At 43.3% G+C, this 26,983-nt stretch overlaps 1 long non-coding RNA gene across 1 annotated transcript; it reads left to right on the top strand.

Moving 5' to 3' along the window:
* Window positions 1-7,609: 7,609 nt before the first annotated feature.
* On the top strand, window positions 7,610-26,576 carry LOC144669476 (uncharacterized). Its single transcript, XR_013573673.1, has 3 exons — window positions 7,610-7,778; window positions 25,347-25,450; window positions 26,502-26,576. It is a non-coding gene; the product is annotated as an uncharacterized LOC144669476 (long non-coding RNA).
* The last annotated feature ends 407 nt before the right edge of the window (window positions 26,577-26,983 follow it).

The raw sequence follows: 26,983 nt of genomic DNA, 5'->3' as shown, positions 1-26,983 counted from the left end.
AAATACCACCCATTAGCGGGCAGGATTTTATGTCCAGGGGCAAGAAACAGAGGTCAGGACTTTCTCTGGGTTGCCGAACCCCCCTTGGAGGGAAGCAGTCACTCATTGCGAGTTTCACAGGGCACCCCCTTAATTGGCCTGGAGACAGCCTCTTGCTATCCATTGTTGGATACATTTAAGGCTGGGATAGACAGATATTTGGTTTCTCAGGGAATCAAGGGATGTGGGGAGTGGGCGAGAAAGTGGAGTAGGAACCCAACATCAGCCGTGATTGTAATGAATCCCAGAGAAGGTTCGACAGTCATATGGTCTATTCCTGCTCTTATTTCTTTTGGTTCTTGTGACTTAGAGAAAAGAAGGAGTGAACACCAAGACACATTTGGAGGTAACATAGTGTAATTATTGAAAGGGTGCATGGAAACCAAAAAGTTTTGTGATTATTGCAATAAGAGCACATTTACTACAAATTATTTTATTTCAAGAGCTAGAACAAGCATGATGGGCCAAATGGTTAGGATCTGGAATGCATTGCCTCGAAGTGTGGTGGAGGCAGATTCAAACATGACTTTCAAAAAGGAATTGGACATTTATCTGAAGATAAAAAAAATTTGCAGAGCTACAGAGAAAAGACGAGGGAGTGAGAATAGCTGAGTTGCTCTTGCAGAGAGCTGGCGCAGATATGATGGGCCAAATGGCCTCTTCCTGTGCTATGTCATTCTATGATTCCAGGAAAGGAGAGGGGAACATTATAAAAGGGCTTTGTCACTACAGTGGAGAGTGAATGTCATTCAGTCTTGATGTGGCCTCATGGAATTTACCAGGAATTTGTAAAAACATGACTCATTTAATTGCTTTTAACCACATTGTAGTCATCTTGCAGACTCTCCTTTAATTGTCAGTCTCGACTCTTGTATCCTTTCATTGTTTTGATTTTTATTTATGGGCGAAAATGTTTAGTATACAATCAAATAATGCGCAGGTACTTCATATGTAAAGGTAAAGTGGGTGAGTGCTTTGTGTACAGTGTGCTCATCCTTTGCATGCATCGATATGTTATGAAGATATTTTGTGCTCAAATCCTTAGCGTGTTTGTGTGTACAAATTGTGCAGGTGCATAGTGTGACTCTTTGTAATGTGTAAATGCAGAGTGCACAGGCTGTGCAAATTGCCACTTGTTCCCTCCTCAATAATGGCAGAGCTGGAGTTGGCAGAGCACCTTGCCCACAGACTGAAAGCTCAATTGAGCAATCATTTAATTGAGGACTGTAGTTAGTGGATGCGGAGGAGAGCTCACTCCGATTGATTTTTAACAGGCTTTCTGACTGGGTTTCCACTTGTACTTTTATTCACCACTATGTTTTCTGTTCCTCTGTTTTCATTCCTCACTGTGGTCCTGACAGAGAGCTTCTGAAACTGGGAGATTAATCTTGAACAGGAAGTTCAGTGCAACTGACAAAAATCACTTAATCACTGAGGGATCAATATAAGCATACTAAGAAATTGTTTTTAATGGAAACAGGTTTAACCCCTGAGATCCCATCACACAACTCAACGAAGAGAAGGGGAGTTCTCCCCAGTATCCTGGCCAATACCTATCCCTTAGTCAACAGGCAAAACTAATGATCAGATCATTTATTTTGGTTTGCTGATTGTGGGAGCTTGCTGTGAGCAAATTGGTTCCCATGTTTCCCACATTACAAAAGTGATTACACTTCAAAACTACATTATTGACTCTTATCCACTTTGGGATGCCCTGACGCCATGAAAGGTGCTACATAAATGCAAGTTCTATGTCTGTAACCATTAGATTGCCAACAACAAAGTTAAAGGAGCGACACTCAGCTGGATTTTCCTTTAAAAAGGCTTCTCTTCATGCAGGGTAGACGTGGTCTGGCAATTAATTAAAATGGGGCAGATAGACCTTCTACTAAAACTCCGTGCCTAAAAGGTCAGGCGGGGTGGGTGGAGTGTGTGCTGACAACCTGGCCAGGTATTCTCTGAGATTTCTATTGTTTGGAGACTGTGCTTTTTAAAGATACCATTTCTAATTGTTCTTTTTCTGGCTTGGATTTTTTTAAAAACCGGAACTCTCTAGAGACAATGCTGAAACTGCTCAGACTGCTACAATGCACACAGTTTCACATTCCACAGAGTGAGATGACAAACAGATGCTCAACCCCCTGGGGTTTTATGAAATGACCGCATCGAGACCAGCCAAGGAACAGCTAAGCATATACTCCTCTGTCTTATTTTTCATGAACTGTAAAAATCTTATAGGCCTGTCTCTTACGTTGCTATCTGTACTGGTGTGTGTGTGTGGGCCCAGACCAATAAATGTGTTGTATGAATGAGAGACCCCCATCCCTTGTTGGTTTCACACCACCCTGAGACTTTTCAAATGTTTCTGAATTGAGACATCAAAATGTCTCAATTACCTGGCTCTGAAACAACAATTGCAGCAAACATGAACTCAGAATTTCTCTGGAATATGCAGCCAGCAAGGTACTTTAAGGGACTGTTTACCAAGCAAGAGATAGAGAATAAAAAACAATGCTGCACTGAACATAGGCTGTTTGAAGCTGTGTGCCCCCCCTGCCTGTCTCTCTTTAGGAAGCGTTGTGCCCGGTTTTGCAAAGTAACCATCCAGAGAAGGGAAATTTACTGCCAGACCTTTTTGGGAATAAAATATGGAAACCTGCTCCATACAACTACACCCAGGAAGGCAACTAAACAAAATGGCAGAAACTTGGAATCACTGCATCGAGACCAGCTAAGGAACGGCTAACCGTATACTCCTCTGCTTTATTTTTCATGAACTGTAAAAATCCTATAAGCCTATCCTCTTACTCTGCCATCTGTACTGGTGCGTGTTGTTAGTTCCACTAACTGCATGTTGAGGAAGAATGAGTCTGAAGCTATCCTGTACCTTAAAGCAGGTTTATTTCCAAGACAGCAAAGCACAGCAACAAACTCATCTTGTAGCCTTCCAAGTAGAACTTCATCAAATGCTTCTTAGAAAGTTATGTAGAAAGAAAGAAATTGCATTCATATAGCACCTTTCATGATGACCACAGAACATCCCAAAGTACTTTACAGCCAAGTTAATATTTTTGAAGAGTCATCACTATTGTACTTGCCTCAATTTAATCTCTCATCCAAAAGGCAGCACCTCTGGTAGTGCAGCACTCCCTCAGTACTGCACTGGAGTGGGAACTTGATTTTTGTGCTCAAGTCTCCGGAAGGGGACTTAAACCCAGAACCTTCTGACTCAAAGGCAGGAACGAAGCCATGGCTGACATTACATTTGTATAATGCCTTTCAAGCCAAATTTGTATAATGCCTTTCACGAGCTCAGGACATCCCAGAGCCTTTAAAGACAATGATGTGCTTTAGAAGTGTTATCACTGTCATAATGTAGGAAACGCAATAGCAAATACACAGCAAGCTCCCACTAACAGCAGTGAGATAATGACCAGCTTTTGGATACACTAAGTCATCGGGTTTGCTTAGCACAGTCTGCTTGGGTGTCAAGAGGCCGAGAGGCAAGAGGCTGCTGGCTTGGCTAGATCGACACCTTCTCAAGCCATGTTAATTGCTGTTTACTAGGTTGTTCCAAAGATAATCCTCAAGATCACTGATAGTTGATTCTATCCTTTCATATAGAGTTGAAATAAGACAGCAGGATTGTGATGGATTTGCCAGCTGTATTTCTGGGATTAACCTACCAGGTCACGGTTGTTTGGTGAAATAATACAGTTTGTCCTTCAGGAATAAGCCACAGAGCAGCGAGAAATTGATGTAATATGTGGGAGTAAGGTGATGCTTCCTGGCATTAGTGTGAACAACTTATCCTCTGTTTATGTATCTGTGATTATTTTCGTGTCATTAAAAATTAAAAATCCATTTCTGATCTATTGTAGTTTCACAAGTCATTGCTGGAAATAGCTCCCACTCCTATTGATGAAGTTGGTTCCCCCCACAGTGTTTTAATCAAGTTTCAACTGAGATATGTAATAATAAGGCTTCCCTAAGCAATGCTGGGTATCCCCTGGTCCAGCAAGGCACTGGAAGTAGGCTAGCTGTATTTTTGGAATCGCTCAGGTTTGATATTATTTTGATACCCGTATTGGACTTTCCATATGTCCTTGCCATGAATGTCAACACAGTGTTCCCACTTCTTAGTCGAAAGTCATGGGTTTACCCCAAAGATAACATGGACTTGCTCAAGTGCACCGTGCCTTAGTTAGGGAAAGATTTGCCAGCACCCCCAGGAGCTGCTTAAAGGCGTGCAGGCTACTGTCAGCTGATCTATTTTGGGGTGAGAGAACACAATGACAGCTTGCACCCACCGCCTGACAAAGGAGAAGTGATTGTGGTGATTCAGGAGTAGTCCAACATTCTGGTTGAGACCTACAACCTGCTGAGATCTTGACGTTCATCCAACTCTGCCCTCTTGGGAATCTCCCAATTCCTTCCTCCCACCATTGAAGGCCATGCCCTGAACCCTAAGCTATGAAATTACCTCCCTAAACCTCTCCTCCCCTCCACCCCACTTCTTTTAAGATTCGACTTAAAGCCTATCTCTTTGCCCAAGTGCTTGGCCATCTGTCCTAATGCCTCCTTCATTGTCTTAGTGTCAACCAATCCGATTACACTCCTGTGAAGTGCCTTGGGAAGTTTTACTATTGTTAAAGGCACAATATAAATGGTGTTGATTATCCTGTTTCTATCAGTGTGGGGATTTGTTGTGGTGAGTTTCCTGGAAAGAGGGAAGATAGAAAAAATAGTGGGAATAGAGCCTTTAAAATGTATTGAAGCATTGAAGGGTTGGATTGGGATTACCCAACAGCATCCTTCCATCTACATAAGATGATGGACATGCAGCAAATCAAATCCGTTGGGGATGGAGTAGCTTTTGCTAATGGCTGAAGAGACCAATCTGTGACAGGTAAGTTCTGCCACAAGTGCCACATTTGAGGTGGTTATCAGGTGTCGCACTGGGTGGTTGTTTTCAGTGTTGGCGCCTGTTACCAAGCCGCCATCATGGTGGCTCATGCCAGCCCACAGACGATGTCACTATTTCCCTCTGTTGCTGGCTAGTGACTCCCACGAAATGCCCAGAATGTGCCACAAACAGCAAAGTTGAAATTTGTTGAGCTTTCTTTTTTGATAGCTGTAAATTTCACTGCCATTTTACAAATTGCTGAGAACACAGGCCTCATAAACCAGCATCTTGGTCCGAAGAGACAGTTTGATGTTAGTCCAAGCACATTTTGTGAATCGGCCAAAGCGGGTAGCTGCTTTCCATAGGACGTGTATCAAATCAAATGGGATCTAATCCCATCCCAATGTGATTAAATAATGACGAATATTATCAGGCCTCCCTATTTCACTGATATCAGTTGCATTCTGCTGAAAACAGCTTCCTCTGCTGGCAAATGGCTGAATTACTATGAAAGGCTGTTACAGAATTGAATGCCATCCTGAGCATCCTCAGTAACATACAGGCTGGCATTTTTGATCAAGGAAAGCATTTATTTTGCATAAACTGGCCTGATTGTGACCCATTTTCCTTGCATCTTATATTTAAGCAGCCGGAAATACAGAGATTGAACTGTTTCTTTGCAATATATATCTCTGATACTGCACTCAAAATATTTATCTCTTAAAACAATACAGTGTGTTAGAGTCTTGTATATCAAAATGCTAGTTACCATTTCATGTAGTAATACTTCCTGAAATACGGTGAATAACGTAATGGGAAACACAGCAGGTATTTAATATTAGCGGCTCTCCGTAAATAGCAGTGAGATACACAATCATGGTGTGAACACTCCTGCCTCTGAGTCAGAAGATTATGGGTTCATGTCTCACCCCAGAGACATGAGCGCAAAAATCTAAGCTGACACTCCAATGCAGTACTGAGGGAATGCTGCACTCTCAGAGGTGTAGTCTATCAGTTGAGATATTAAACTGAGGCCCCATTTACATTCCCAGGTGGACATTAAAGAGCCCTTGGCATTTTTTCGAGGAAGAGCAGATGAGTTCTCCCTGGTGGTCTGACCAATATGTGTCCCTCAGTCAGCATCGCTAAGACAGATTATCTGGTTGTTATATCATTGCTATTTATGGGAGCTGGCTGTGTGCGAATTGGCAGCCACATTTCCTACATTACAACAATGCCAATACTTCAAAAGTACCCATTTGCTGTAAAGTGCTTTGAGATGTCCTGACGGTGTGAAAAGTGCTATAGAAATGTAGGTCTTTCTTTTTAAGTCTGTTGGGATGTTGGTTGATAGGAAACATTGGCCAGAATTTTCGGGTCGGCGAGCGGGGGCATAAAGTGACTGTGCAGTAACGTCGGGTGTGCGTCCCGACGTCACCGCGCGTCATTCAGATCTTGAGCTTGGCGGGTGCACACCGGAGTCGGCTGTGCACCCGTCGAACTGTCAAAGGCCTATTAAGGCCATTTAAACACCAATTAAGCGAATTAACTGAGCTGCCCATCCAACCTTACAGTTGATGGGCAGGTGAAGAGCCCAGGCGGCCTTCACATCTATCATGAAACCTCAACCACGGGCGGGATGAGGTTTCATGAAGGTTTTTAAAGTTTAAAAAAAAATTTTAATAAAATTCATAGACGTGTCCCAGCTCATGTGACATGAGAGGACATGTCTTAAAATTTTTTTTTTTCTTCATTAAAGTTTTCAGATATCAAACTAATCTCCCTGAGGCAGCTCTGTGCCTCAGGGAGATTTCTGTGCTCTTTCGCACGCATGCGCAAAAGAGCACAGGCCCTGACTCAGCCTCCTCCCCCCGCCCGCACAGGGAGTGCTTCTGGGTGCGCATCACGCTGGGCGGTCCTTAATTGGCCCACCCATGTAAAACGCGCCCGCCCGCACCCGCTCCCGCCCAACCCTTCCGACAGGGAGAAAGTTCTCCCCTATGTGTCAGAACACCTTGTTCTTCTTTGAAAAATTCCATGAGCAGACAGGACCTTAGTTAATTGTCTCATCTAAAGCATGTCAATTTCCTTCAGTGCTGTAGTCAATGTAAACTTAAGCCTTGATATATAAAACTGAATATAAGATAGTAACTAATAAACCCAATAAGGTGTTCAAGAGAAACATCTTTATCCAGAGAGCAGTTCGAATGTGAAAGTTCCTCTCACAGGGAGTAGCTGAAGTGAATAACATAGACACATTTGAGGAAGCTGGATAAGTACGTGAGGGAGAAAGGAAAGGAAGGATATGTTGATAGAATGAGATGAAGTAGGGTTGGAGGAGGCTTCTGTGGAGCAGAAACACTGGCAAAGACCTAATGGGCGGATGGCCTATTTCTGTATTGTAAACTCTGTAAAGGATGGGATTTGATCCCTTAATTTTTTGACCTAGAAGCAAAGGTGCTACTATCTGAACCAATGAAAGAAACTGTAGATAAATAAATGGGGATTTTGTCTTAGAAGAAATGTACATTACTTAGGCTGTTTTGGGTCTTCTCATGGACAATTCCTTGAACTCTTTTGGACTCATCCCCATTGTTTAATTTGCTCTATTCTCTCTCCCTTTAGGTTATCCCCACAGGATTGTGTGCACCACTCAGGTGGAGGTGATACAACGGAACATGCCGCCTTCCTCTGTCACTATTGATACTTTGCTGAGTTACAGAGACTCAATGAGACTGGCAGTCGGGTGATTTCCTGGACGTCACTAATTATTGCACTGTGGATGTTGGCCGTGTGAGAAATAAAAAATGCTGTCCAGCAATTTGTTGCAAAGGTATGACATTAGAGGGACTAAAATATCAGTTTAATTGATCATTGTGAAAGGATCCAGTTGAGTTCAATAACCATCCTTATCTCATCCCTACTGTCATTGATGAAATAGCCCTCAGACTCTGGGCCTCGTATTCTGAGACCCTCTATATCTTTGTGGCCCCATCTCAAAAAAACCTAATTAACATTTGCATCTCTCCACCCCACCAACTCCCCACCACCCACCCCCACCCCCAACCGCTCCAATCCTACTTCCTGTCCTAATTCTGCTTTGGTTTCACTCCCAACTCGGAGATATTTTCTGCTTTAAAACTGCAACGTAGATGTATGTGGTAGTTATAAACTGTGTTTATAACTGGACTGACTGTCCAGTACTGACTATGTCTATAATGAGACTTGACTGTCCAATATTGACAGTGTCTATAACTGGAAGACTGTCCAGTATTGACGTGTCTATAACTGGACTCACTGTTCAGTCCTGACTGTATCTATAATTGTCCGAGCAATATGTTGTGTAACTTTCTAACAATTTCCTGAATCTCAAATTTGCTTGTCCGCTCTTAAAGTCCATTTTTAATGTTATCCCAATCATCACTTCCTTATTTATCTTGTCTTCTCTTTCAAGTATTTGAACCATGGTGACATATCACACTGATATTGGCCTTGAAGCAGTTTCTTAAATAATAACATTTACACTTTCCACAATGACAAGAGTTTTTCTGATTGTGAACGTATCTGACTTCGGGTTCCTGCACTTTGATGCAGCACAGAAACTGAGAATTATTGGACAAACTATCAAAATTCTCTTCAGCTCCATTTTTTTTACCCACAACTCGGTCTCAAGTGGTTAGTGTGCAGGCTTGGCCAGAAGATGGTGCTAAGCTACAACTTTCAACTAATGACATACAGTACGTTTTTGTGACTCTCGTGGAGGTTTTTTTTTAAGTTTGGTTAATAGGAACTGTTGGGGTGTCCCCATTAAAAGGCTTCTAATAACTGAATGTGTCAACCAGGAATAGGGCAACATTACAAGAGTCAGTTGAGAGACGGCTTTTTTCTTGCAAGACACCTTAAACACGGTGCACTTACTGAGGTCATGTGTGAGTTGGCAAGGTTCTCCTCCAGGGAGCTGTGACTTCTGATTTTAACGTTAACTCTCATCAAAAGAAGTGACTCATTTTTGAACCCAATCAGCAGGGCATACAGGAGCAGTGCTGGTTTAGCTTGGTTTGATATATACCTTTGTGTGTCCCTCGCTATCTGCTTTATAATAAACTGGACTGACCTTTCCACTAGACTTTAGAAAACGCCCAGTGACGTCGGCAGGTGAACTGAGCCAAAGGCTAGTGAAAAGAGTAACTAATAACAGTTATGGTGTCAACTAATAACACAATAGGTTGCACACGACAAGATCAATGCACAAGAACAATATATCTCCTTATCCACCAGCTTATCTGTTCATATGCATGTTTTTTCTAGATTTATATAATTTTGTGCTGATGAAGGGTGAAGGATATCAGTGATGGGGAATGGAGCATGTTTTGCTGCTCATGTCAGCATCGAGTGCTCCCTAAGTCAGAATCATAAAATTTACAGCACTGCAGGAGGGAATTTGACCCAACACGTCTGTACTGGCTGACAAGTAGCCATCCAGCCTAATCCCTAATAGCCTTGTTGGTTACTCCATTTCAAGTGCATACCCAAGCATTTTTTTAAATGTTATGAAGGTTTCTGCCTCTCCAACCTTTCAGGCAGTGAGTTCCAGATCCCTACCACCCTCTGGGGTGAAAAGAGTTCCCCTCAGATGCCCTCTAAACTTTGTACCTCTTACCCTACATCTTTGCCCTCTGGTTATGGTCCCCTCAACCAATGGGAATAGGGCCTTCCAATCCACTCCATCTAGACCCCTCAAAATATTATGCAGTGCAATAAGGGGAGATGGTGGCACAGTGGTAATGTCATTGGACTAGTAATTCCCCCGGCCTAGGATAGTGATGTGGGTTCAAATCCCAGCACAGCAGTTTGTGGAATTTGAATTTAGTTAATGAATTAGGAGTTAAAGCTAGTTTCAGTAATGGTGACTGTAAGACTCTATCAATGCCCCTTTAGGGAAGAATGCCCTTATATTTTATGCCTTGGCAAAGAAAGAACAGGGGTCGAGTGTGAGCTCAGATCCTAGCTCTGCTTGAGCATGAGCAGCCACAAATGGACATAGGTGAACCTTTTTTATGATCTCCAGTGGCTGCCCCTGGGGCTGTTGAATATGATTGGCCACTTTGGCTTTGTGGAATTCACAGCTATTTGGAGAGCTGAGAGAAATTAAGATATTTCAACACAGGAACCTTTGCAGTTACCGAAGAGGAACCTTTTGTTCTATCAGTCTGTGTCAGATTTGAACTCATGCTCCAAAGAGCAGTATCAAACCTATCGGATAAATCAGTCTTCATCCCGTAACAACTTGAACTTATGTAGCAAATTCAATGTGGGAAAACATCCCAAGGCACTACACAGGAGTGTAATCAGCCAAGGAGTCACATAAAGAGACATTAGGACAAGTGCTCAGTCAATGAGGTAGATTCTAAGGAACAGCATAAAGGAAGAAAGAGAAAGGGAGAGATTTAAGGTGGGAATTCCAAGCAGCTGAAGGCACAGCTGCCAATGATGGGGCTATGGAAATCGAGGAAATATGAGAGGTCAGAATTGGAGGAATGCAGAATTGTTGTCGGGATGGAGGAGGGCACAGATTTAAGGTGATAGATCCAACTCTTTGTGGATTAACAGGGAGCATTCAATGTATTTTGTGACTGCTCTGAGATATTGAGCCAAGTTCCTCAGTTGTTGGAACCAGTGGTGATGAATTGGGGATACTGAATTACCACCAGCACCCATCTCCATTGTTACAATGCCCAAGAGACCAGTAACTTTAAAAAAACAAATATACAACTTCCATTGATAGCTGGAAGGATGACACAACAAGATATCATGTTTTAAGACTTTTACTGCAACAAACATACTAAAAGCACTATTGACTAAACACTATTACTGCAGGCAACTTATACTTTAAACTACAGTACAGAACTTTCCCCTTTTACTTTTAACACAACCAAAAAACCCACTTCATAGGTACACTTTACACTGCCCCTTAAGTAGTCATTTGAATTTTCCAGAGCAAGTCCACAGCGACTTTTAGCTCTTGAGGGTTTACTTCCATTCCTTTCCTTTCCAAGCCTGGTACTTTTAACCCCATATCTGCCTTTCACAATGTGGGTTTTTTCCTGGTGAATCTTCCAGCCTCATTTCAAATCCTCACGAATTTGGTCTTTTCAATCCGAGCATGAGTTCCCACCCCCAATCCTGCATGGTGAACCATAGAGAATTTTGCCCTCTAGCTGCTCCCTCTCTCCCAGATCCTGGCAGGCTACCTGTATATGTGAGTTTTCAGAGATATCTTAGAAACCCTTCCCCTCTCAAAGCTCACCTCAATGGCAATGTGAATCACAGGGGTTTTGTATCCTGGTAGAAATGCTGAATAACTATCAATCAGACCCCAACTCTGTTTTATCTTGGAAGTAAATGGACATTTAAAGCATAACTGTTTACAACCTGACATTCTCAACACCTTCCTGGACGTTGGAGACTAGGGCCTGAACTTTTGTTCAGACATAGAAGCATCTCTTTGTGAAAATGGCACAGAGGTCTGACTCCGACTCCAGAAGTCCTGCTCCCAAACCTAGCCACCACCATTTTCACAGGGCAGGGGTAATCGGAGTGAGTCTAACTTTGGACATTGTGGTTCATGGAGGCAGCTGCACATGTTAAGCTGCAACTGCCTTCAGTCTGTCTCTTGACCTGAGGGCTACCATTACAGGATTAGTGCTGCATGACTGATTTCACACCCTATCATTATCTCAGTGGGGCACCTGTCAGTTCACTGTTTGATTGACAGCTCCAAATGCTTATAAAATCTTTGAAATGGGACTATGGATACAAGTGCCTATTCTTATAAGGGATTATACAAAGTTAAATATAGTGAATAGGTTCTTATTAACATGTGTGTGTTTTTTAATATCGAATTCATCAATAGACATCTAAGAACTTACTTAATCTCAGCATGGGTCCTGAGGTCTTCCTATGGTGGATAATGGGTGAATTGGCATGGAGGGTGTAAAGGCAGAAGGTGGTGGGTGGGTCTTGGCATGAGTTGGCACTAAGTTGACATAGGGGCTATAAAGGACCATGGGGCATGGTGTGGAGGGGCAAAGGTTGATATGAAGAGCATGAAGCCATAAGGTGGGTGGGTGGGGGGCCTAGGTTGGCATGATGGTATGAAGGGCCATGGGTTGTGTGGGTGTAGGTTGGTATGGATGGTATAAAGGGCCATGGGTTGTGTGGGCATAGGTTGGCATAAAGATATGAAGGGCCATGGAGTGGGTGGGCATAGATTGGCATGGAAGGTATGAAGGGCCTTGGGGGTGGGTGGGGGGCATGAGATGGCATGAGTTGGCATGAATGGGGCATAGGGAGTGTGTGGTATAGTTTTAAGGACATTCAGGACTGAAAGGGTTAATGTGGGACTGGAGAATCAATACCACCCACATGATGATGTAAAGGGAGTTATTTAACTAGTAGTAGTTTGATGATAGTCTGAATGGAGATAGCTCATGGCTTGGACTGAAGAAGCCTACTGACTTGTATATCTGTACACAGTTGTGTTCTGCAATAAATAGTTACTGTTCAGACTCTATGCCTCTTAACCTCTTCCTTAGAGAACTACAACAACATACAACATGGCGGCAGCAGGTGAAGGACCTGAAATCCTCCAAAAGTGAAAATGGAAAAATTCGTAGTCTGACCTGAAAAAAGACGCGTCAAAGTGGAAGAGTTTGGTGAAACAATTGGAAATCACCAGAAAAGCTGCATAACGGATGAGAAGGCTGAGAGGCAGAGAAAATAAATCAACTGTGCAGCTCTGTAAGGACTCCACCATAGCACATGGAGGTCTGTTGAAAATCCCGATCAAAAAGCAGAGTCAAAGAACCAATCGCCAGCCGAGGAAGGGTCGGCAAACTTTTAAAAAGGCTTAAAAAAGCTTCTAAACTAGGCCCAGTAACCATGAAGCACCAGGAGACAGTTCATTTTTAAGTGCACAGCTTGAAACACACCACAGCCCGGCTCCAGCATCGGCGCCATCACATGTGGCGTGGTTAAAAAAAAGAAAAAAGCAGCTACTAAATTCGATCCTCCAGTGACAGCCAAGCAACTAACCGGCCTTAATAATCATTGCAATGATTTGGAGAGGGTTTGAAATGCTTAGTAACCGCGGCAGGTATCCGCAAAACCCCGATCAGCACAGGAAATCTCTGCAGCATCATTTTAAAAATTCAAAGCGAGCCTCTCCTGAGCTGAAAACAGCAATAGATTCAAAATTTACTTCGCCAAAATGATTTGGGCAGATGGGAGGGGCAGACCAGACACAGAATTGGGCAGTATGGAGGAAGAGATTTTTAAGATACAGGATTGTGTCAGGAATAGATAATAAATCACAGGCTGAGCAAGTTAATACGTTGTTGTATTCAATTGGTGCAATTGCTGACAAAGTGATAGCCAGACAAGGCATTAATGAATCATCTAACAAATTTGAAGGGGTCATAAAATCCTTTGACAGTTACTTTGACCTATGGAGTAATAAAACTTTGGAAAGAGCAAGGTTTAATAGAAGTGTCCAAAAGCCTGGAGAACCTGTGGACACCTTCATCAATGACTTGTATTGTTTGGCTGAAGGCTGTGAATATGTTGATCTTAAGTCTGAGCTGATATGAGACCGCATAATAGTTGGGGTAACTGACAATACCCTCTCTGACTTGCTTCAATCCAAAGAAGATTTAACTTTGGAGAAGGCGACACAGATTGTCAAATGATCTGAAGTCTGTCAGCAAAATAGATCCATATTAAGAAGGGAGTATAAACCATGATACAAAGCACCCCCAATGATGGTACAGCTCGTTAAACAACAAAATGCTAAAGACACTCCAGGGCAAAGAAGGCTGTATGCAATTAAAGATGGCAGCAAAACCATGCCAGCGCTGTGGTGCCAAAAAGCCTCACAGGCACCAAGTGTCCTGCAAGCACAGCAGAATGTTTCCACTGTAAAAGGCTGGGGAAATGTGCAGATCAAAAACCTCCAAACATATAGAGGATCACCAACGAACCTTTGCCAAAAAGCCATCAGCGAAATAGAAAAGTCACAGCAAGATGAAGAACAACAATGGTTCCTAAAGTTCCCAGATATACCTTCTGGAATACTGATAAATGTGTCAATAGGCATATTACTAATTTTAAATTAGACACGGGAGTAAGTGTGACAGCCCTGTCCGATAGAGAACCGTGACCAGCCAACCTCTGGCTGCAGACAACAGACACGCCATTATATGGCCCGGGAGGGATCAGACTACCAGTTACAGACGTGCGTCTAGAACCACTCCAATACGGGAACAAGCAGATTCTGGAGACGCTATGTGTGATTCGAAATCATGAATTTTCTCTCCTGAGTCGAGACGCCTGTGTTGCCCTCAACCTCATCGAAATAACGGACAAAGTCAAGGAACAAAAAGTCACTGAGAATGCCAAGTTGGAGACCCTCAAACCATCCAACAGCGCTGATTGACCTTGATTGGGACTTCAATGCAGAATTTTCAACACTCTTTGCTGAGGCAGATAATCCAGCTCCTTTGCAACAGATGAAGGTAACCTCCTTCGGTCTGAAGAGGAAACAGACCAGCTGGAACAACGAATACCTGAGTGCGACCATGATTCTTCATCACTTGGTGAATCATCAGAGAGGATTGAAGTCGAAACCCAGGTGATAGGAGATGCTGGTACAATCCCGCATTCATCTGTCAATATTGACCCCTTAGTAAGTACATCCACACTGATCCATCCACCAGAATTGATGGCCCAGGGTGCGAATTATTAAATGGCTTCAGATCTAGAAACAAAACCAAATCAGAGGAGGTCCACCTCTTCTATGTTACAAAATACTGACCTTCCTACTGCATCAGAATTACTGCAATTGGAGAGACAGCGAGACATTAATCAAATGTCTTTCTCGCCTCAGGAGACCAGAATCCAGGATTCCCCAAAACTTCAGGAACCAGGGACTATGCAGAGTCATCGCTCTAAAGGCAAAGCATGGCGGACAAAATTGTTAAAAAAAAAACAGCCAATTCAATGAAGAAGGATAGCGAGCATAGTCAACGTAAAGAAAGGGATAAACCCGTAACATCCGACCATGAAAGGGAAACTTGATAGAGAATAGTACAACAGCAAGGAGAGGAAGAAAAGGATCAAGAGTTGAACTTCAAACAAATAAAACACCAAATATTGCAGCTTCTACTGAAGAAAGTCAAGTCAGAACAAAGAAATCCAAGTTGAGACTATCAATCCTCCAAGCTTCAAAAGAACACGATTAGGGAGAGTCGTGAAACCTCCAGACTGGTTAAACCTGTCAAGTCAGAGACTTGGGGAGAAGGGGTAGCATGTAAATATAAACGTAAATTTATTTGGATAAAGACTTGAGGGGAGGTATAGTATGAGGGTGTTCAAGAGTGAAAGGTTAATGTGGGACTAGGGAAACAGTACCACCCACATGATGATGTTAAGGGAGTTATACGACTAGTAGTAATCCATTAGTAGTCTGAGTGGAGATAGCCCATGGCTTGGACTGAAGAAGCCAACTGAATTGTATATCTGTACAGAGTTAAGTTCCACAATAAATAGTTACTGTTCAGGCTCTATGCCTCACAACCTCTTCCTTGGACAAGCCATCCAAATTACAACGTGTGGGGGGGGTGAGGGAGTGTGAGGATTGAACAGCTGGAGAGCTGTTTTTTGTTTGATTCTATTTGTACAGCTGATGCAAAGTGCCGGAGCACCAAGGTAAGCCTTTCACCCAGCCCGCTTCCGTACCTGGCAGCCTCCTGCACACCGTTTCCAGGAGTGGCGGGCACAACTCCCATAAACACCACCACCACCCACCCCCCAGCACCACCCCCAACACCAACCACTGCCCCCACCCCCACCCCTCAAGTGAAGATGAGAACTTCAGGGGTGCTTTTCAGGAGTCGGGTTTGCGGAGTCGAGAATTCTCCCGACTCTGCGCACCCAATGCAAGAGAGAAATTTCAGGCCTAGCGGTCTAACCATTGTAAACACAGATGCTGATGTCATCATCTCCAACCTTACACCTTCTTCCCAGGGAAAACAACTCGGGCCTCCCTTTAACAGCCAAGTCACCCAGGCCTGTTTTCAACAGGCTTCAGAACTGTTCACATTTACCCCCTTCATTTCAATCCCAAACTAAAGACACAGGGCGACGTGTTATGTGCCCCTGCTGGGCTTGTTTTCAGCAGAGGGGGGGCACATAAAATTGGGCAGGTGCCCATTGCACTGCCTCCCCACCCACCCCTGAGCTCCCCGCCCACAATCGCTGAAATCGGCAGCCCCCGCCCCCACCATATTTAAATAGATATTCAAGGGTCAATTAGGCTTGTTACCAAGTCAAAAACAGAATTACCTGGAAAAACTCAGCAGGTCTGGCAGCATCGGTGGAGAAGAAAAGAGCTGACGTTTCGAGTCCTCATGACCTTTCAACAGAACTTTTAGCTTTTTGTTGTTACCAAGTCAATTGGCCCTGATAATACATGACCCGCGCCATAAAATGTTTGGCATGGGCAGTCAGGCGGGAGCGGGAAGACCGATTTTTAAAATAAGTTCTTCAAAGTGTGGGAAGGAAGAGGGGGAGTTCTATCTTTGGGGGCTATCCTTTGCCGATTGTGGGGGGTGAACCCCTAAAATAACTCTTTCTTCCTACCTTCCCACAGCCTTCAATCCACCACCACCACCCTGCCTTCGGTCCATCACCCCACCACCTCTCTACCTAACCTGCCCAAGACCCCCAAACTTACCTGGCTTCCAGACCGATGGGCCTCCTTCCACGCTCTGACTTTGGTTCCGGGGGAGCGAGCCACAGTCCCAAAACATAGCCATCTCATAAACCCTCGTAACCGTACCACCATTTCCAATTCAACCTGCAAGCAACTGCAAGGGCTTGGTTCCTTGGCTGCCATGCTTGCCTGGATCAGCAATTGCCACCGGCATTGACTCTCAAACAGTTAAGATCAGGGTCTTATTAAAACACTTCGGTTTGTGTGGGTTTTCGACATCATTTTTCAGAGAGTAATGAGACTTGGAAACAGAGAACTCCATTAAGCCGAAAGCTTCAATTAATGTCATGGCATTAGAGAGATCAAAGCAATTTTCTGGCTTGTCAATTTTTTTTTTCCCAGCACTGTAATAAGCCGTGAAGACTAATTATACCGTCAACGCTCTCACCTTTCGGCAACACTTCAATTAGTGTGTGGGGAGAATGCCTTTCTTATTGAGAAATTTGTTTGCGCAGGGAAAATGTTTAAAAAAAGAAAAGCAAATGCTATTCTCACCCCCCTGGGTGAAAATATTGCCCTTTCTGTGCCCATGCCATCTGTGGGTGGAAGTGGCGCTTTGTGTGAATGGTGAAAAGGAAAAAAAATCTGCATTTTTAAAAATTATTTCCTCAACAATGGAAGAAGAAACGGCAGAGCCTAGCTCCCTCCCTGTTGTGACAGTGGGGGGTGTATAACGTTAAACTTTGACTACAGTCTCTCTGTGGAATTTTTCACATTTTTTTTGTGACATTATCCACAAAGAGAGCCGGGAGAAAGTTTCCAGGTTTCAGAGTGGGAGGGTACTCAGTCTCTCAGGCCCGTTATAGGAGGGGAGGGGCCGCAATATTTTGGGGGGAAAACTGGATTAGTGAGATTGAATGTGAGAGAGCTGGCTTTGCGAGTCTGTCTCTGAGAAATCTGGGCCGGTGCCTGTGCGAGTTTTACCCAGCTGGGTTAGTAGTAAGGCTGATTTAGTGAGTCTCACAGCGTTAGAAAGTTTGGTCGGCCTCACGGCGTTAGAAAACTGGTTTAGTGAGTCTCGCAGTATTAGAAAGCTGAGTTAATGAGTCTGATAGTGTGAGAAAGCTGGGTTAGTGAGTCTGATAGTGTGGGAAAACTGGGTTAGTGAGTGTGATAGTGTGGGAAAACTGGGTTAGTGAGACTCAAGCTGAATGACTGAGCCCCAAATCTTGCAACTTCCATATGTACCAATCACCCTCCAGTACGTAGCACAGTATGTTTTCCACAATATTGACTGTTGGATGAAGCATCAGAACTGAACCTGATCGAGTACTGATCTCTGGTCCACACACACAAAGGGTGGGTGATCTGCCCCACATGGTGAAGGTGAAAATTACCCCCTTAGATTTTACAATGGGAGGCACTGAATAATACCGGGCAGTGGGAACCCAGGCTGGCTTTGCTTTCTTGCCCAGGGGAACTGGAACTGTGGCTGCTGCAGCAAAACCAAGCGGCTCAGCACAGATTGGGGATTGAACCCGAGCTGTCCTGGTCTGGTGGCTCAATTTGTCAGCAAGCTTTACAGTCTGGCAGGACAACTGGTTTCTCTTTAATGGAATAAAGGCATGCATTTAAATAACTCCTGCTGCCCTGTCTCAGAAACATCTCAAGGCGCACCACACATCCTTAGACAATTGTAAATCAGGAGGTGGAGGGGAGAGAGGAGCTTGGTGAAATTACAATCACTAGGGAAGCAGTACTGAGCAAACTGATGGAGTTGACATGTCTCCCGGTCCAGATGAACTTCATCATAGGGTCTTAAAAGAGGTGGCGGATGAGGTTGTAGTTAACTTTCCAAAATTCCCTAGATTCTGGAAAGGTTCCATCAGACTGGAAAGTAGCAAATATAGGCCCCCTATCTAAGAAGGGAGGGAGGCAGAAAACAGGAAACTACAGGCCAGTTAGCTCAACGTTCATCATGGGGAAGATCCATCATTAAAAAGGTTACAGCTGCACACTTAGAAAACCTCAAGGTAATTGGGAAGAGTCAGCATGGTTTTACGAAAGGAAAAATCATGATTAAACAATTTATTAGAGTCCTCTGAAGGAGTAACATGCGCAGTGGATAAAGGGGAGCCTGTAGACATACTGTACTTGGATTTCCAGAAAGCATTTGATAAGGTGCCACATCAAAGGTCATTGCTGAAAATAAAAGCTCATAATGTAGGGGGTAACTTACTAATCTGGGTAGAAGATTGGCTGCTTGGCAGAAAACAGAAAGTATGCATAAATGGGTCTTTTGCCTGATTGGCAGGATGTGACGAGTGGGGTCCCACAGGGGTCTGCGCTGGGGCCTCAACTTTTTACAATTTACATCAATGACATAGATGAGGGGAGTGAAGGCATGGAAACTAAATTTGCAGGTAAGACAAAGGCAGGAAAGTATGTTGTGAAGAATACATAAGGAGTATATAGACAGATATAGATAGGTTGAGTGAGTGAGCAAAAATCTGGCAGATGGAGTATAATGTGGGAAAATGTGCACTTTGGCAGGAAGAATAAAAAAGCAGAGTATTACTTAAACAGCGAGCAACTGCAGAATTCCAGGTTGCAGAGGAATCTAGGTGTTCTTGTACAGGAGTCACTAAAAGTTAGTATGCAAGTACCGCATGTAATCAAGAAGGCTAATGAAATGCTATCCTTTATTATGAGAGGAATTGAACATAAAAGTAAGGATGTTATGCTTCAATTATACAGGGCATTGGTGAGACCGCATCTCGAATACTGTTGTTTATGTTACTTATTTAAGGAAGGATGTAAGAGCTTTGGAGGCAGTTCAGAGAAGGTTTACTAGATTGATACCTGGAATGAATGGGTTGTCTTATAGGTTAGATAGGCTGGGCTTGTTTCTACTGGATTTTAGAGGAGTGAGGGGTGACTTGATTAAAGTATATAAGATCCTGAATGGTCTTGACAAGTTGGACGAGGAAAGGATGTTTCCTCTTGTGGGTGAGTCCAGAACTAGGGGTCACTGTTTTAAAATTAGGCGTTGCCCTTTTAGGACAGAGATGAGGAGAAACTTTTTCTCTCAGAGGGTTGTGCGACTTTGGAACTCTCTGCCTCAGACGGCGGTGGGAGGCGGGGTCATTGAATATTTTTAAGGCAGTGGTAGATATATTCATGTTAGGCAAAGGGAATCAAAGGTTACTGGGGTTAGATGGGAATTTAGAACTCGAAACACAAACAGATCAACCATGATCTTATTGAATGGCGGAGCAGGCTCGAGGGGCCGAGTGGCCTACTCCCACTCCTATCTCGTATGTTCGTATGCTTGTACACATCAAAGCAGCACATGAGATGAGTGGAAAAAAAGAAAGGCTTACATCTATATAGCACCTTTCACAACATTAGGATACCCTAAAGCACTTTTTGTAGCCAATGACTTACTTTTGACGTGTAGTCACTGTTATAATGTAGGGAACACGGCAGCCAAAAACAGCAAGCTCTGACAAACAGCAATGAGATAATGACAGACATTCTGTTTTAGTGATGTTGATTGAGGAATAAATATTGGCCAGGACACCAGGGAGAACTCTGCTGCTTCTCTTTGAAATAGTGCCATGGGATATTTTACATCCACCTGAGAAGGCAGACGAGACCTTGGGTTAACATCGCATCCAAATGACAATGCAGCACTGGCATGTCAGCCTAAGTTTTGTGCTCAAGTCTCTGGAAAGTGAAACCAGGACCTTCGGATTCAGGTGAGGGTGCTACCCATTGTGTCACAGCTAACATAAGTGATCAGTTAACCTGCTTGGTGATATTGGTCAGGTAATTAATATTGGCAAGGTTACAAGGAGAAACACCTGACTCTTCAAATAATATGACATTATTGTTAAAGATCCACCCAAACCACCAGGCAGACCCTCAGTTTAACAGCTCACACGAAGATCAGCACTAATGACAATATAGCACTTCCTCAGCACTACATTAAAGTGTCACCTTGCACTATGAGTCATGATGTTGGGCTTGAACTCAGGCCTTCTGACTTAGAGGCGGGAAGGCAACTAACTAAGCAAGGTTAGAATTCAGTCTACCTTCAATTTCATTTTTCTTAGAATCAATATCCTTCATGAGCAATGCTATTGGCAGCCATGGAACTATGGCAGAATTCAACATAATAACCAAAGGATTATTTTGAACTAATATCATAATCACTGTCTTATTATCTGAGGACTACATTCCTAGCCACAGCCCCTAAATGTTATGATGCTTAGCAAATATTTTGATATGTAGTTTCAGCAAATCTATTTCATTTCTTGCTATTCAGAGTTCTATAGCTGTGCTGTAATGTGCTTATTATTGGCAAACTCTGGGTTATTAGAGGTATATATTATTTGGTTCAGGTACTAACATTTCGCAAACTTGTACCAAGTCTTTCTGTGTGGTGTTTCATGGAGGGTGTTAATCTGTGTAACATAGACTGAGTGCACTAGCATTTGTAGCTGAAATTCACCGATCAGAAAATGTACCCCTAAATATTTCTGGGAGAATTTGCACCTGCTGTTTCGCCAACAATTTTTCTGTTTCCCATCCAGGCAAAACTGTGGGAATCCACATCGCCAACAGTTCCAGGGGATTTCACGTGAGTTTCAAAAGGAGCAAGTATGAGTTTCAAAGAAGCAAGTGTGTGTTTCAAAGCACTTGGGCAGGACAAACAAGGCACGGGAATATGCGATGAATGGTAGGACCCTAGGAAGTACCGAGGATCAGAGGAACCTTGGTGTGCATGACTACCGGTCCCTTAAGGTAGCGGGACAGGTAGACAAGGTGGTTAAGAAGGCATATGGGATACTTGCCTTTATTAGCTGAGGCATAGAATAGAAGAGCAGGGAGGTTATGCTGGAACTGTATAAAACGCTGATTAGGCCACAGCTAGAGTATTGCGTGCAGTTCTGGAATCCGCATTATAGGAAGGATTGTGATTGCACTAGAGAGAGTGCAGAGGAGAGGGCTGGAGTGTTTTAGTTACAAGGAGAGATTGGATAGACTGGGATTATTTTCCCTGGAGCAGAGGAGTTTGAGGTGTATAAAATTATGAGGAGCATAGATAGGGTAGCTGGGAAGGAACTTTTCCCCTTGGTGGAGGGATCAATAACCAGGGGGCATAGATTTAAGGTAAGGGGCAGGAGATTTAGAGGGGATGTGAGGAAGAATTTTTTCACCCAGTGGGTGGTGGGAATCTGGAACTCACTGCCTAAAAGAGTGGTGGAGGCAGATACCCTCAAAACATTTAAGAAGTATTTGGATGTGCACTTGCGATGCCATGACATACAAGGCTATGGGCCTAGTGCTGGAAAATGGGATTAGAATAGCTAGGTACTTGCTTGACCAGCACAGACTCGATGGACCGAAGGGCCTTTTTCTGTGCTGTAGACCTCTGTGACTCTATGACACTAAGGAGCGAATGTGAGTTTCAGAGCAGCAGGTGTGAGTTTCGGAGCAGCAAGTGTGAGTTTCAGAGGAGCAAGTGTGAGTTTCAGAGCAGCAAGTGTGAGTTTCAAAGGAGCAAGTGTGAGTTTCAGAGCAGCAAGTGTGAGTTTCAAAGGAGCAATTATGAGTTTCGGAGGAGCAAGTGTGAGTTTTGGAGGAGCAAGTGTGAGTTTCAGAGGAGCAAGTGTGAGTTTCAGAGGAGCAAGTGTGAGTTTCAGAGCAGCAAGTATGAGTTTCAGAGCAGCAAGTGTGAGTTTCAAAGGAGCAAGTGTGAGTTTTGGAGGAGCAAGTGTGAGTTTTGGAGGAGCAAGTGTGAGTTTCGGAGGAGCAAGTATGAGTTTCGGAGGAGCAAGTGTGAGTTTCAAAGGAGCAAGTATGAGTTTCGGAGGAGCAAGTGTGAGTTTCAGAGCAGCAAGTGTGAGTTTCAAAGGAGCAAGTGTGAGTTTCGGAGGAGCAAGTGGGAATTTCAAAGGAGCAAGTGTGAGTTTTGGAGGAGCAAGTGTGAGTTTCAAAGGAGCAAGTGTGAGTTTCAGAGGAGCAAGTGTGAGTTTCAGAGGAGCAAGTGTGAGTTTCAGAGCAGCAAGTGTGAGTTTCAGAGCAGCAAGTGTGAGTTTCGGAGGAGCAAGTGTGAGTTTCAGAGGAGCAAGTGTGAGTTTCAGAGGAGCAAGTGTGAGTTTTGGAGGAGCAAGTGTGAGTTTTGGAGGAGCAAGTGTGAGTTTCAGAGGAGCAAGTATGAGTTTCAGAGGAGCAAGTGTGAGTTTTGGAGGAGCAAGTGTGAGTTTCAGAGCAGCAAGTGTGAGTTTCAAAGGAGCAAGTGTGAGTTTCAGAGCAGCAAGTGTGAGTTTCAAAGAAGCAAGTATGAGTTTCAAAGGAGCAAGTGTGAGTTTTGGAGGAGCAAGTGTGAGTTTCAGAGGAGCAAGTGTGAGTTTTGGAGGAGCAAGTGTGAGTTTCAGAGGAGCAAGTGTGAGTTTCGGTGGAGCGAATGTGAATTTCAAAGGAGCAAGTGTGAGTTTCAGAGGAGCAAGTGTGAGTTTCGGAGGAACAAGTGTGAGTTTCAGAGCAGCAAGTGTGAGTTTCAAAGGAGCAAGTATGAGTTTTGGAGGAGCAAGTGTGAGTTTCAGACCAGCAAGTGTGAGTTTCAAAAGAGCAAGTGTGAGTTTCAGAGGAGCAAGTGTGAGTTTCAAAGGAGCAAGTGTGAGTTTCAGAGGAGCAAGTGTGAGTTTCAAAGGAGCAAGTGTGAGTTTCGGAGGAGCAAGTGTGAGTTTCAGAGGAGCAAGTGTGAGTTTCGGAGGAGCAAGTGTGAGTTTCGGAGGAGCAAGTGTGAGTTTCAAAGGAGCAAATATGAGTTTTGGAGGAGCAAGTGTGAATTTCAAAGAAGCAAGTGTGAGTTTTGGAGGAGCAAGTGTGAGTTTCAAAGGAGGGGATGTGAGTTTCAGAGGAAAGTTTCAGAGGAGCAAGTGTCATCTTCAAAGGAGCGTATGAGTTTCAAAAGAGCAAAAACGAGTTTCAATGTTAAGCTTCAGAGAAATAAGTCTGAGTTTCAGAGGAAATTGTGGTGCATTTCCAAAGGAGCTAGTTTGTGCTTCAGAGGGGTTCATAATGCTCCTGTTTTCTGTTTAAAAAGTAACATTGGCAAGCATTTTCAAACTAGTTAACTTCCTGTTCTCTTGACCAGGAGCTAGCGTAAAAAAAGAGGAAGGAGAAGAAGACAACCATGGCTGATTCTGCCACCTCCCTCCTCTCTGGGGCTATTTTTTATTCATTCATGGGCTTCACTGGCTGGGCCAGCATTTATTGCCCATCCCTAATTGTCCTTAAGAAGGTGGTGGTGAGCTTCCTTCCTGAACTGCTACAGTCCATGTGGTGCAGATACACCCGCAGTGCTGTTAGGGAGGAGAGTTCCAGGATTTTAACCCAGCGACAGTGAAGGAACAGCGATATAATTCCAAGCTAGGATGCTGAGTGACTTGGAGGGGAACTTCCAGGTGGTGGTGTTCCCATCTATCTGCTGCCTTTGTCCTTCTAGATGGTAGGGGTCGTGGGTTTGGAAGATGCTGCCTAAGGAGCCTTGGTGAGTTCCTGAAGTGCATCTTGTAGATGGTACACACTGCTGCTACTGTGCGTCGGTGGTGGAGGAAGTGAATGTTTGTGGATATGGTGCCAATCAAGGGGGCTGCTGCGTCCTGGATGGTGTCAAGCTTCTTCAGTGTTGTGGGAGCTGCATCATCCTAGGGATCAGGACCTTGGTCAGGTTTCTTAGAAGAATGTTCAATGGGCGAATGGTTCCAACCCACTCAAAAAAAAGAAGGCAGAGGTGTGACCTGATAGATGTCTTTAGGTTTATGAAAGGATTTGGTAGGGTGGTTATAGAGATGTTTTCACTCATGGGGGAGACTAAAACAAGGGGCCATAAATATAAGATAGTCATTAATAAATTCAATAGAGAATTCAGGAGAAATTTATTTACCCAGCGTGGTGAGAAAATGGAAGTTGTTACCTCAGGGAGTAGCTGGGGTGAATAGCCTAGAGGTATTTAAGGGGAAGCTAGATAAACACATGCTGGAAAAAGTTATGCAAGGATATGTTAATAGAGTTAGAAGGAGAGGGGTGGGTGGAGGCTTGTGTGAGCGTAAACGCAGGCATAGTTGGGTCAAAGGGCCTGTTTCTGTGTTATATATTCCAGAGTAATTCCATGTAACACAGCCTCCTGACAGCAGTCAGAGTCAATTAAAAAGTTAAAGTGATCCAGCAAATATCAGTCAGGTTGCCTGCAGCCCTGCCTTATCTTTGATCTTTTACATGTAAACTTAGGCTTTTTTCCTCCTCTTACTCATCATGTTGAAAAAGATTTGTGTGTACGTTTTTGTGTGTGTGTGTGTGAGAGAGAGAGAGAGAGAGATTGCAGGGGTTAGTGTTTAAATGGGCGAATGTTTACACATTTCAATGGACAAATGTTTTCAAAGTGACTACTTGAAAATGCAGAGCACAGCTGTAATTAATTGTTCCGGTAATTTCCACAATACTGTTTGTGTGTTAGACTGCTTTATACTTGATTGAATTCCAGGGTGTTGATGTGACACACAACTGCTTGGAAGATTATCGCATGCAGCTCAATCATTAATTATCTTGTTTCATTAGCTCCTGCCTGTGGCACATGATGAACTAACTGAACCCAAAGAAGTAAAATCAAAACTGCCAAGTTTAATCCTTAAGTCACCAAGGATGGATCTGGTACAGAATTGGTAAGTGTCTATAACACAGCGATTGGGAAAGCATAATACTTCAGATTAAATTGGTGCCATTGGTATAGCCAGAAGCACCTCGGAACCAAAACATTACTGCGAATAAAATAAAATTGCATTAATAGGGTGATTATATGCCATGACTAAAAGGCTCAATTCTACAGCTTAATCTCTTTATTTAAAAGCTTTAAATAAAGATTGTGCATTTTTTGGAAGAAGAATGTATATTGTACATTACAGGATACAGTAGCACAGTGGTTATGTTACTGGACTAGTAATCCAGACGCCTGGTCTAATAATCTGCAGGTAAGAGTTCAAATGCCACCATGACACCAGCGGAATTTCAATTCAGTTAATTAAATAAATCTAGAATTTAAAAAAAGATAGTATCAATAATGATGATTATGAAACTATTGTCATAAAAACCCATCTAGTTCATTGATGTCCTTTATGGAAGGAAATCCACCATCCTTACCCATATGTGACTCCAGGCCGACAGCAAGGTGGCTGAGTCTTAACTGCCCTCTGAAGTGGCTTTTCGAGCCACTCAGTTGTATTCAAGGAGGTAGTTCACCATCACCTTCTCAAGGGAAATTAAGGATGGGCAATACATGGTGGCCTTATCAGTGATGCCCACATCCCATGAACGAATTTTTTTTTAAAAATGTAGTTGTTTGGTAGTACAGAACTTGAGTATTGCTGAAAATGAGACATTTTTTGTCAAAGCTTTTCATCTTGCACTCATCAGGACAATTTGCAAGAAAATATCAATGTCAGGGGAACAGCATATTTACACTGTATGAGAAGTGACTTGGTTGGCAAGTGGACTCTGATTGGTAGAGACATTGCCATGGAGAATGCACCAGTTGATGATAACTGACAGTTAACTGCCAAGCTTCAACCCCCCAAAAAAAGTATCTTTTTTCAGCAACACTCAAAAATTAAAGTGTTCTACCTGCTGTTATTTTACTCTAATTTAGACTAAACAGAACAGATTCCTTGGGGACTTCAGTACCAACAGTGACAAAAGCCCATACTTTCCAATTTACAGGTTACTCGAGTACCTGCTCCTCTTTCCTTGCTCCCAGGAGTGCTTGACATTCCAATCTGCCATCTGGTACTATGGTGAGTTTATAATAGAAGGATTATGTTACCCCCGTATTCAGTAGAGTTCAGGAGGCTCACCAAGAAAAAGAATATTCCAATACCAAGCAAGTTGAAACATATTGGGAGTGTCTTCGTGGAATGCAGATTAAGGCACTTTATTATCTCATTTGCTAACCACTTTGGGTTTTGTTAAACAGGCTTTATTGTACAACTGTACCCATGATAACTAGGGATCATAATTGGAAAATAGTCATAAATAAATGCAACAAGTAATTCAGGAGAAACTTATTTACTCAAAGAATGTGGAATTCATCATCACAAAGAGTTGAGGAAAATAGCACAGATGCAATTAAGGGGAAACCAGATAAACACATGAGGGAGAAAGGAATATGTGCTGAAAGGGTGAGATGAAGTAAGGTGGGAGGA

The sequence above is a fragment of the Cetorhinus maximus genome, chromosome 29 (assembly GCF_964194155.1).
Source record: "Cetorhinus maximus chromosome 29, sCetMax3.hap1.1, whole genome shotgun sequence".
NCBI lineage: Eukaryota > Metazoa > Chordata > Chondrichthyes > Lamniformes > Cetorhinidae > Cetorhinus > Cetorhinus maximus.
This window is presented reverse-complemented; position numbering and strand designations above follow the sequence as displayed.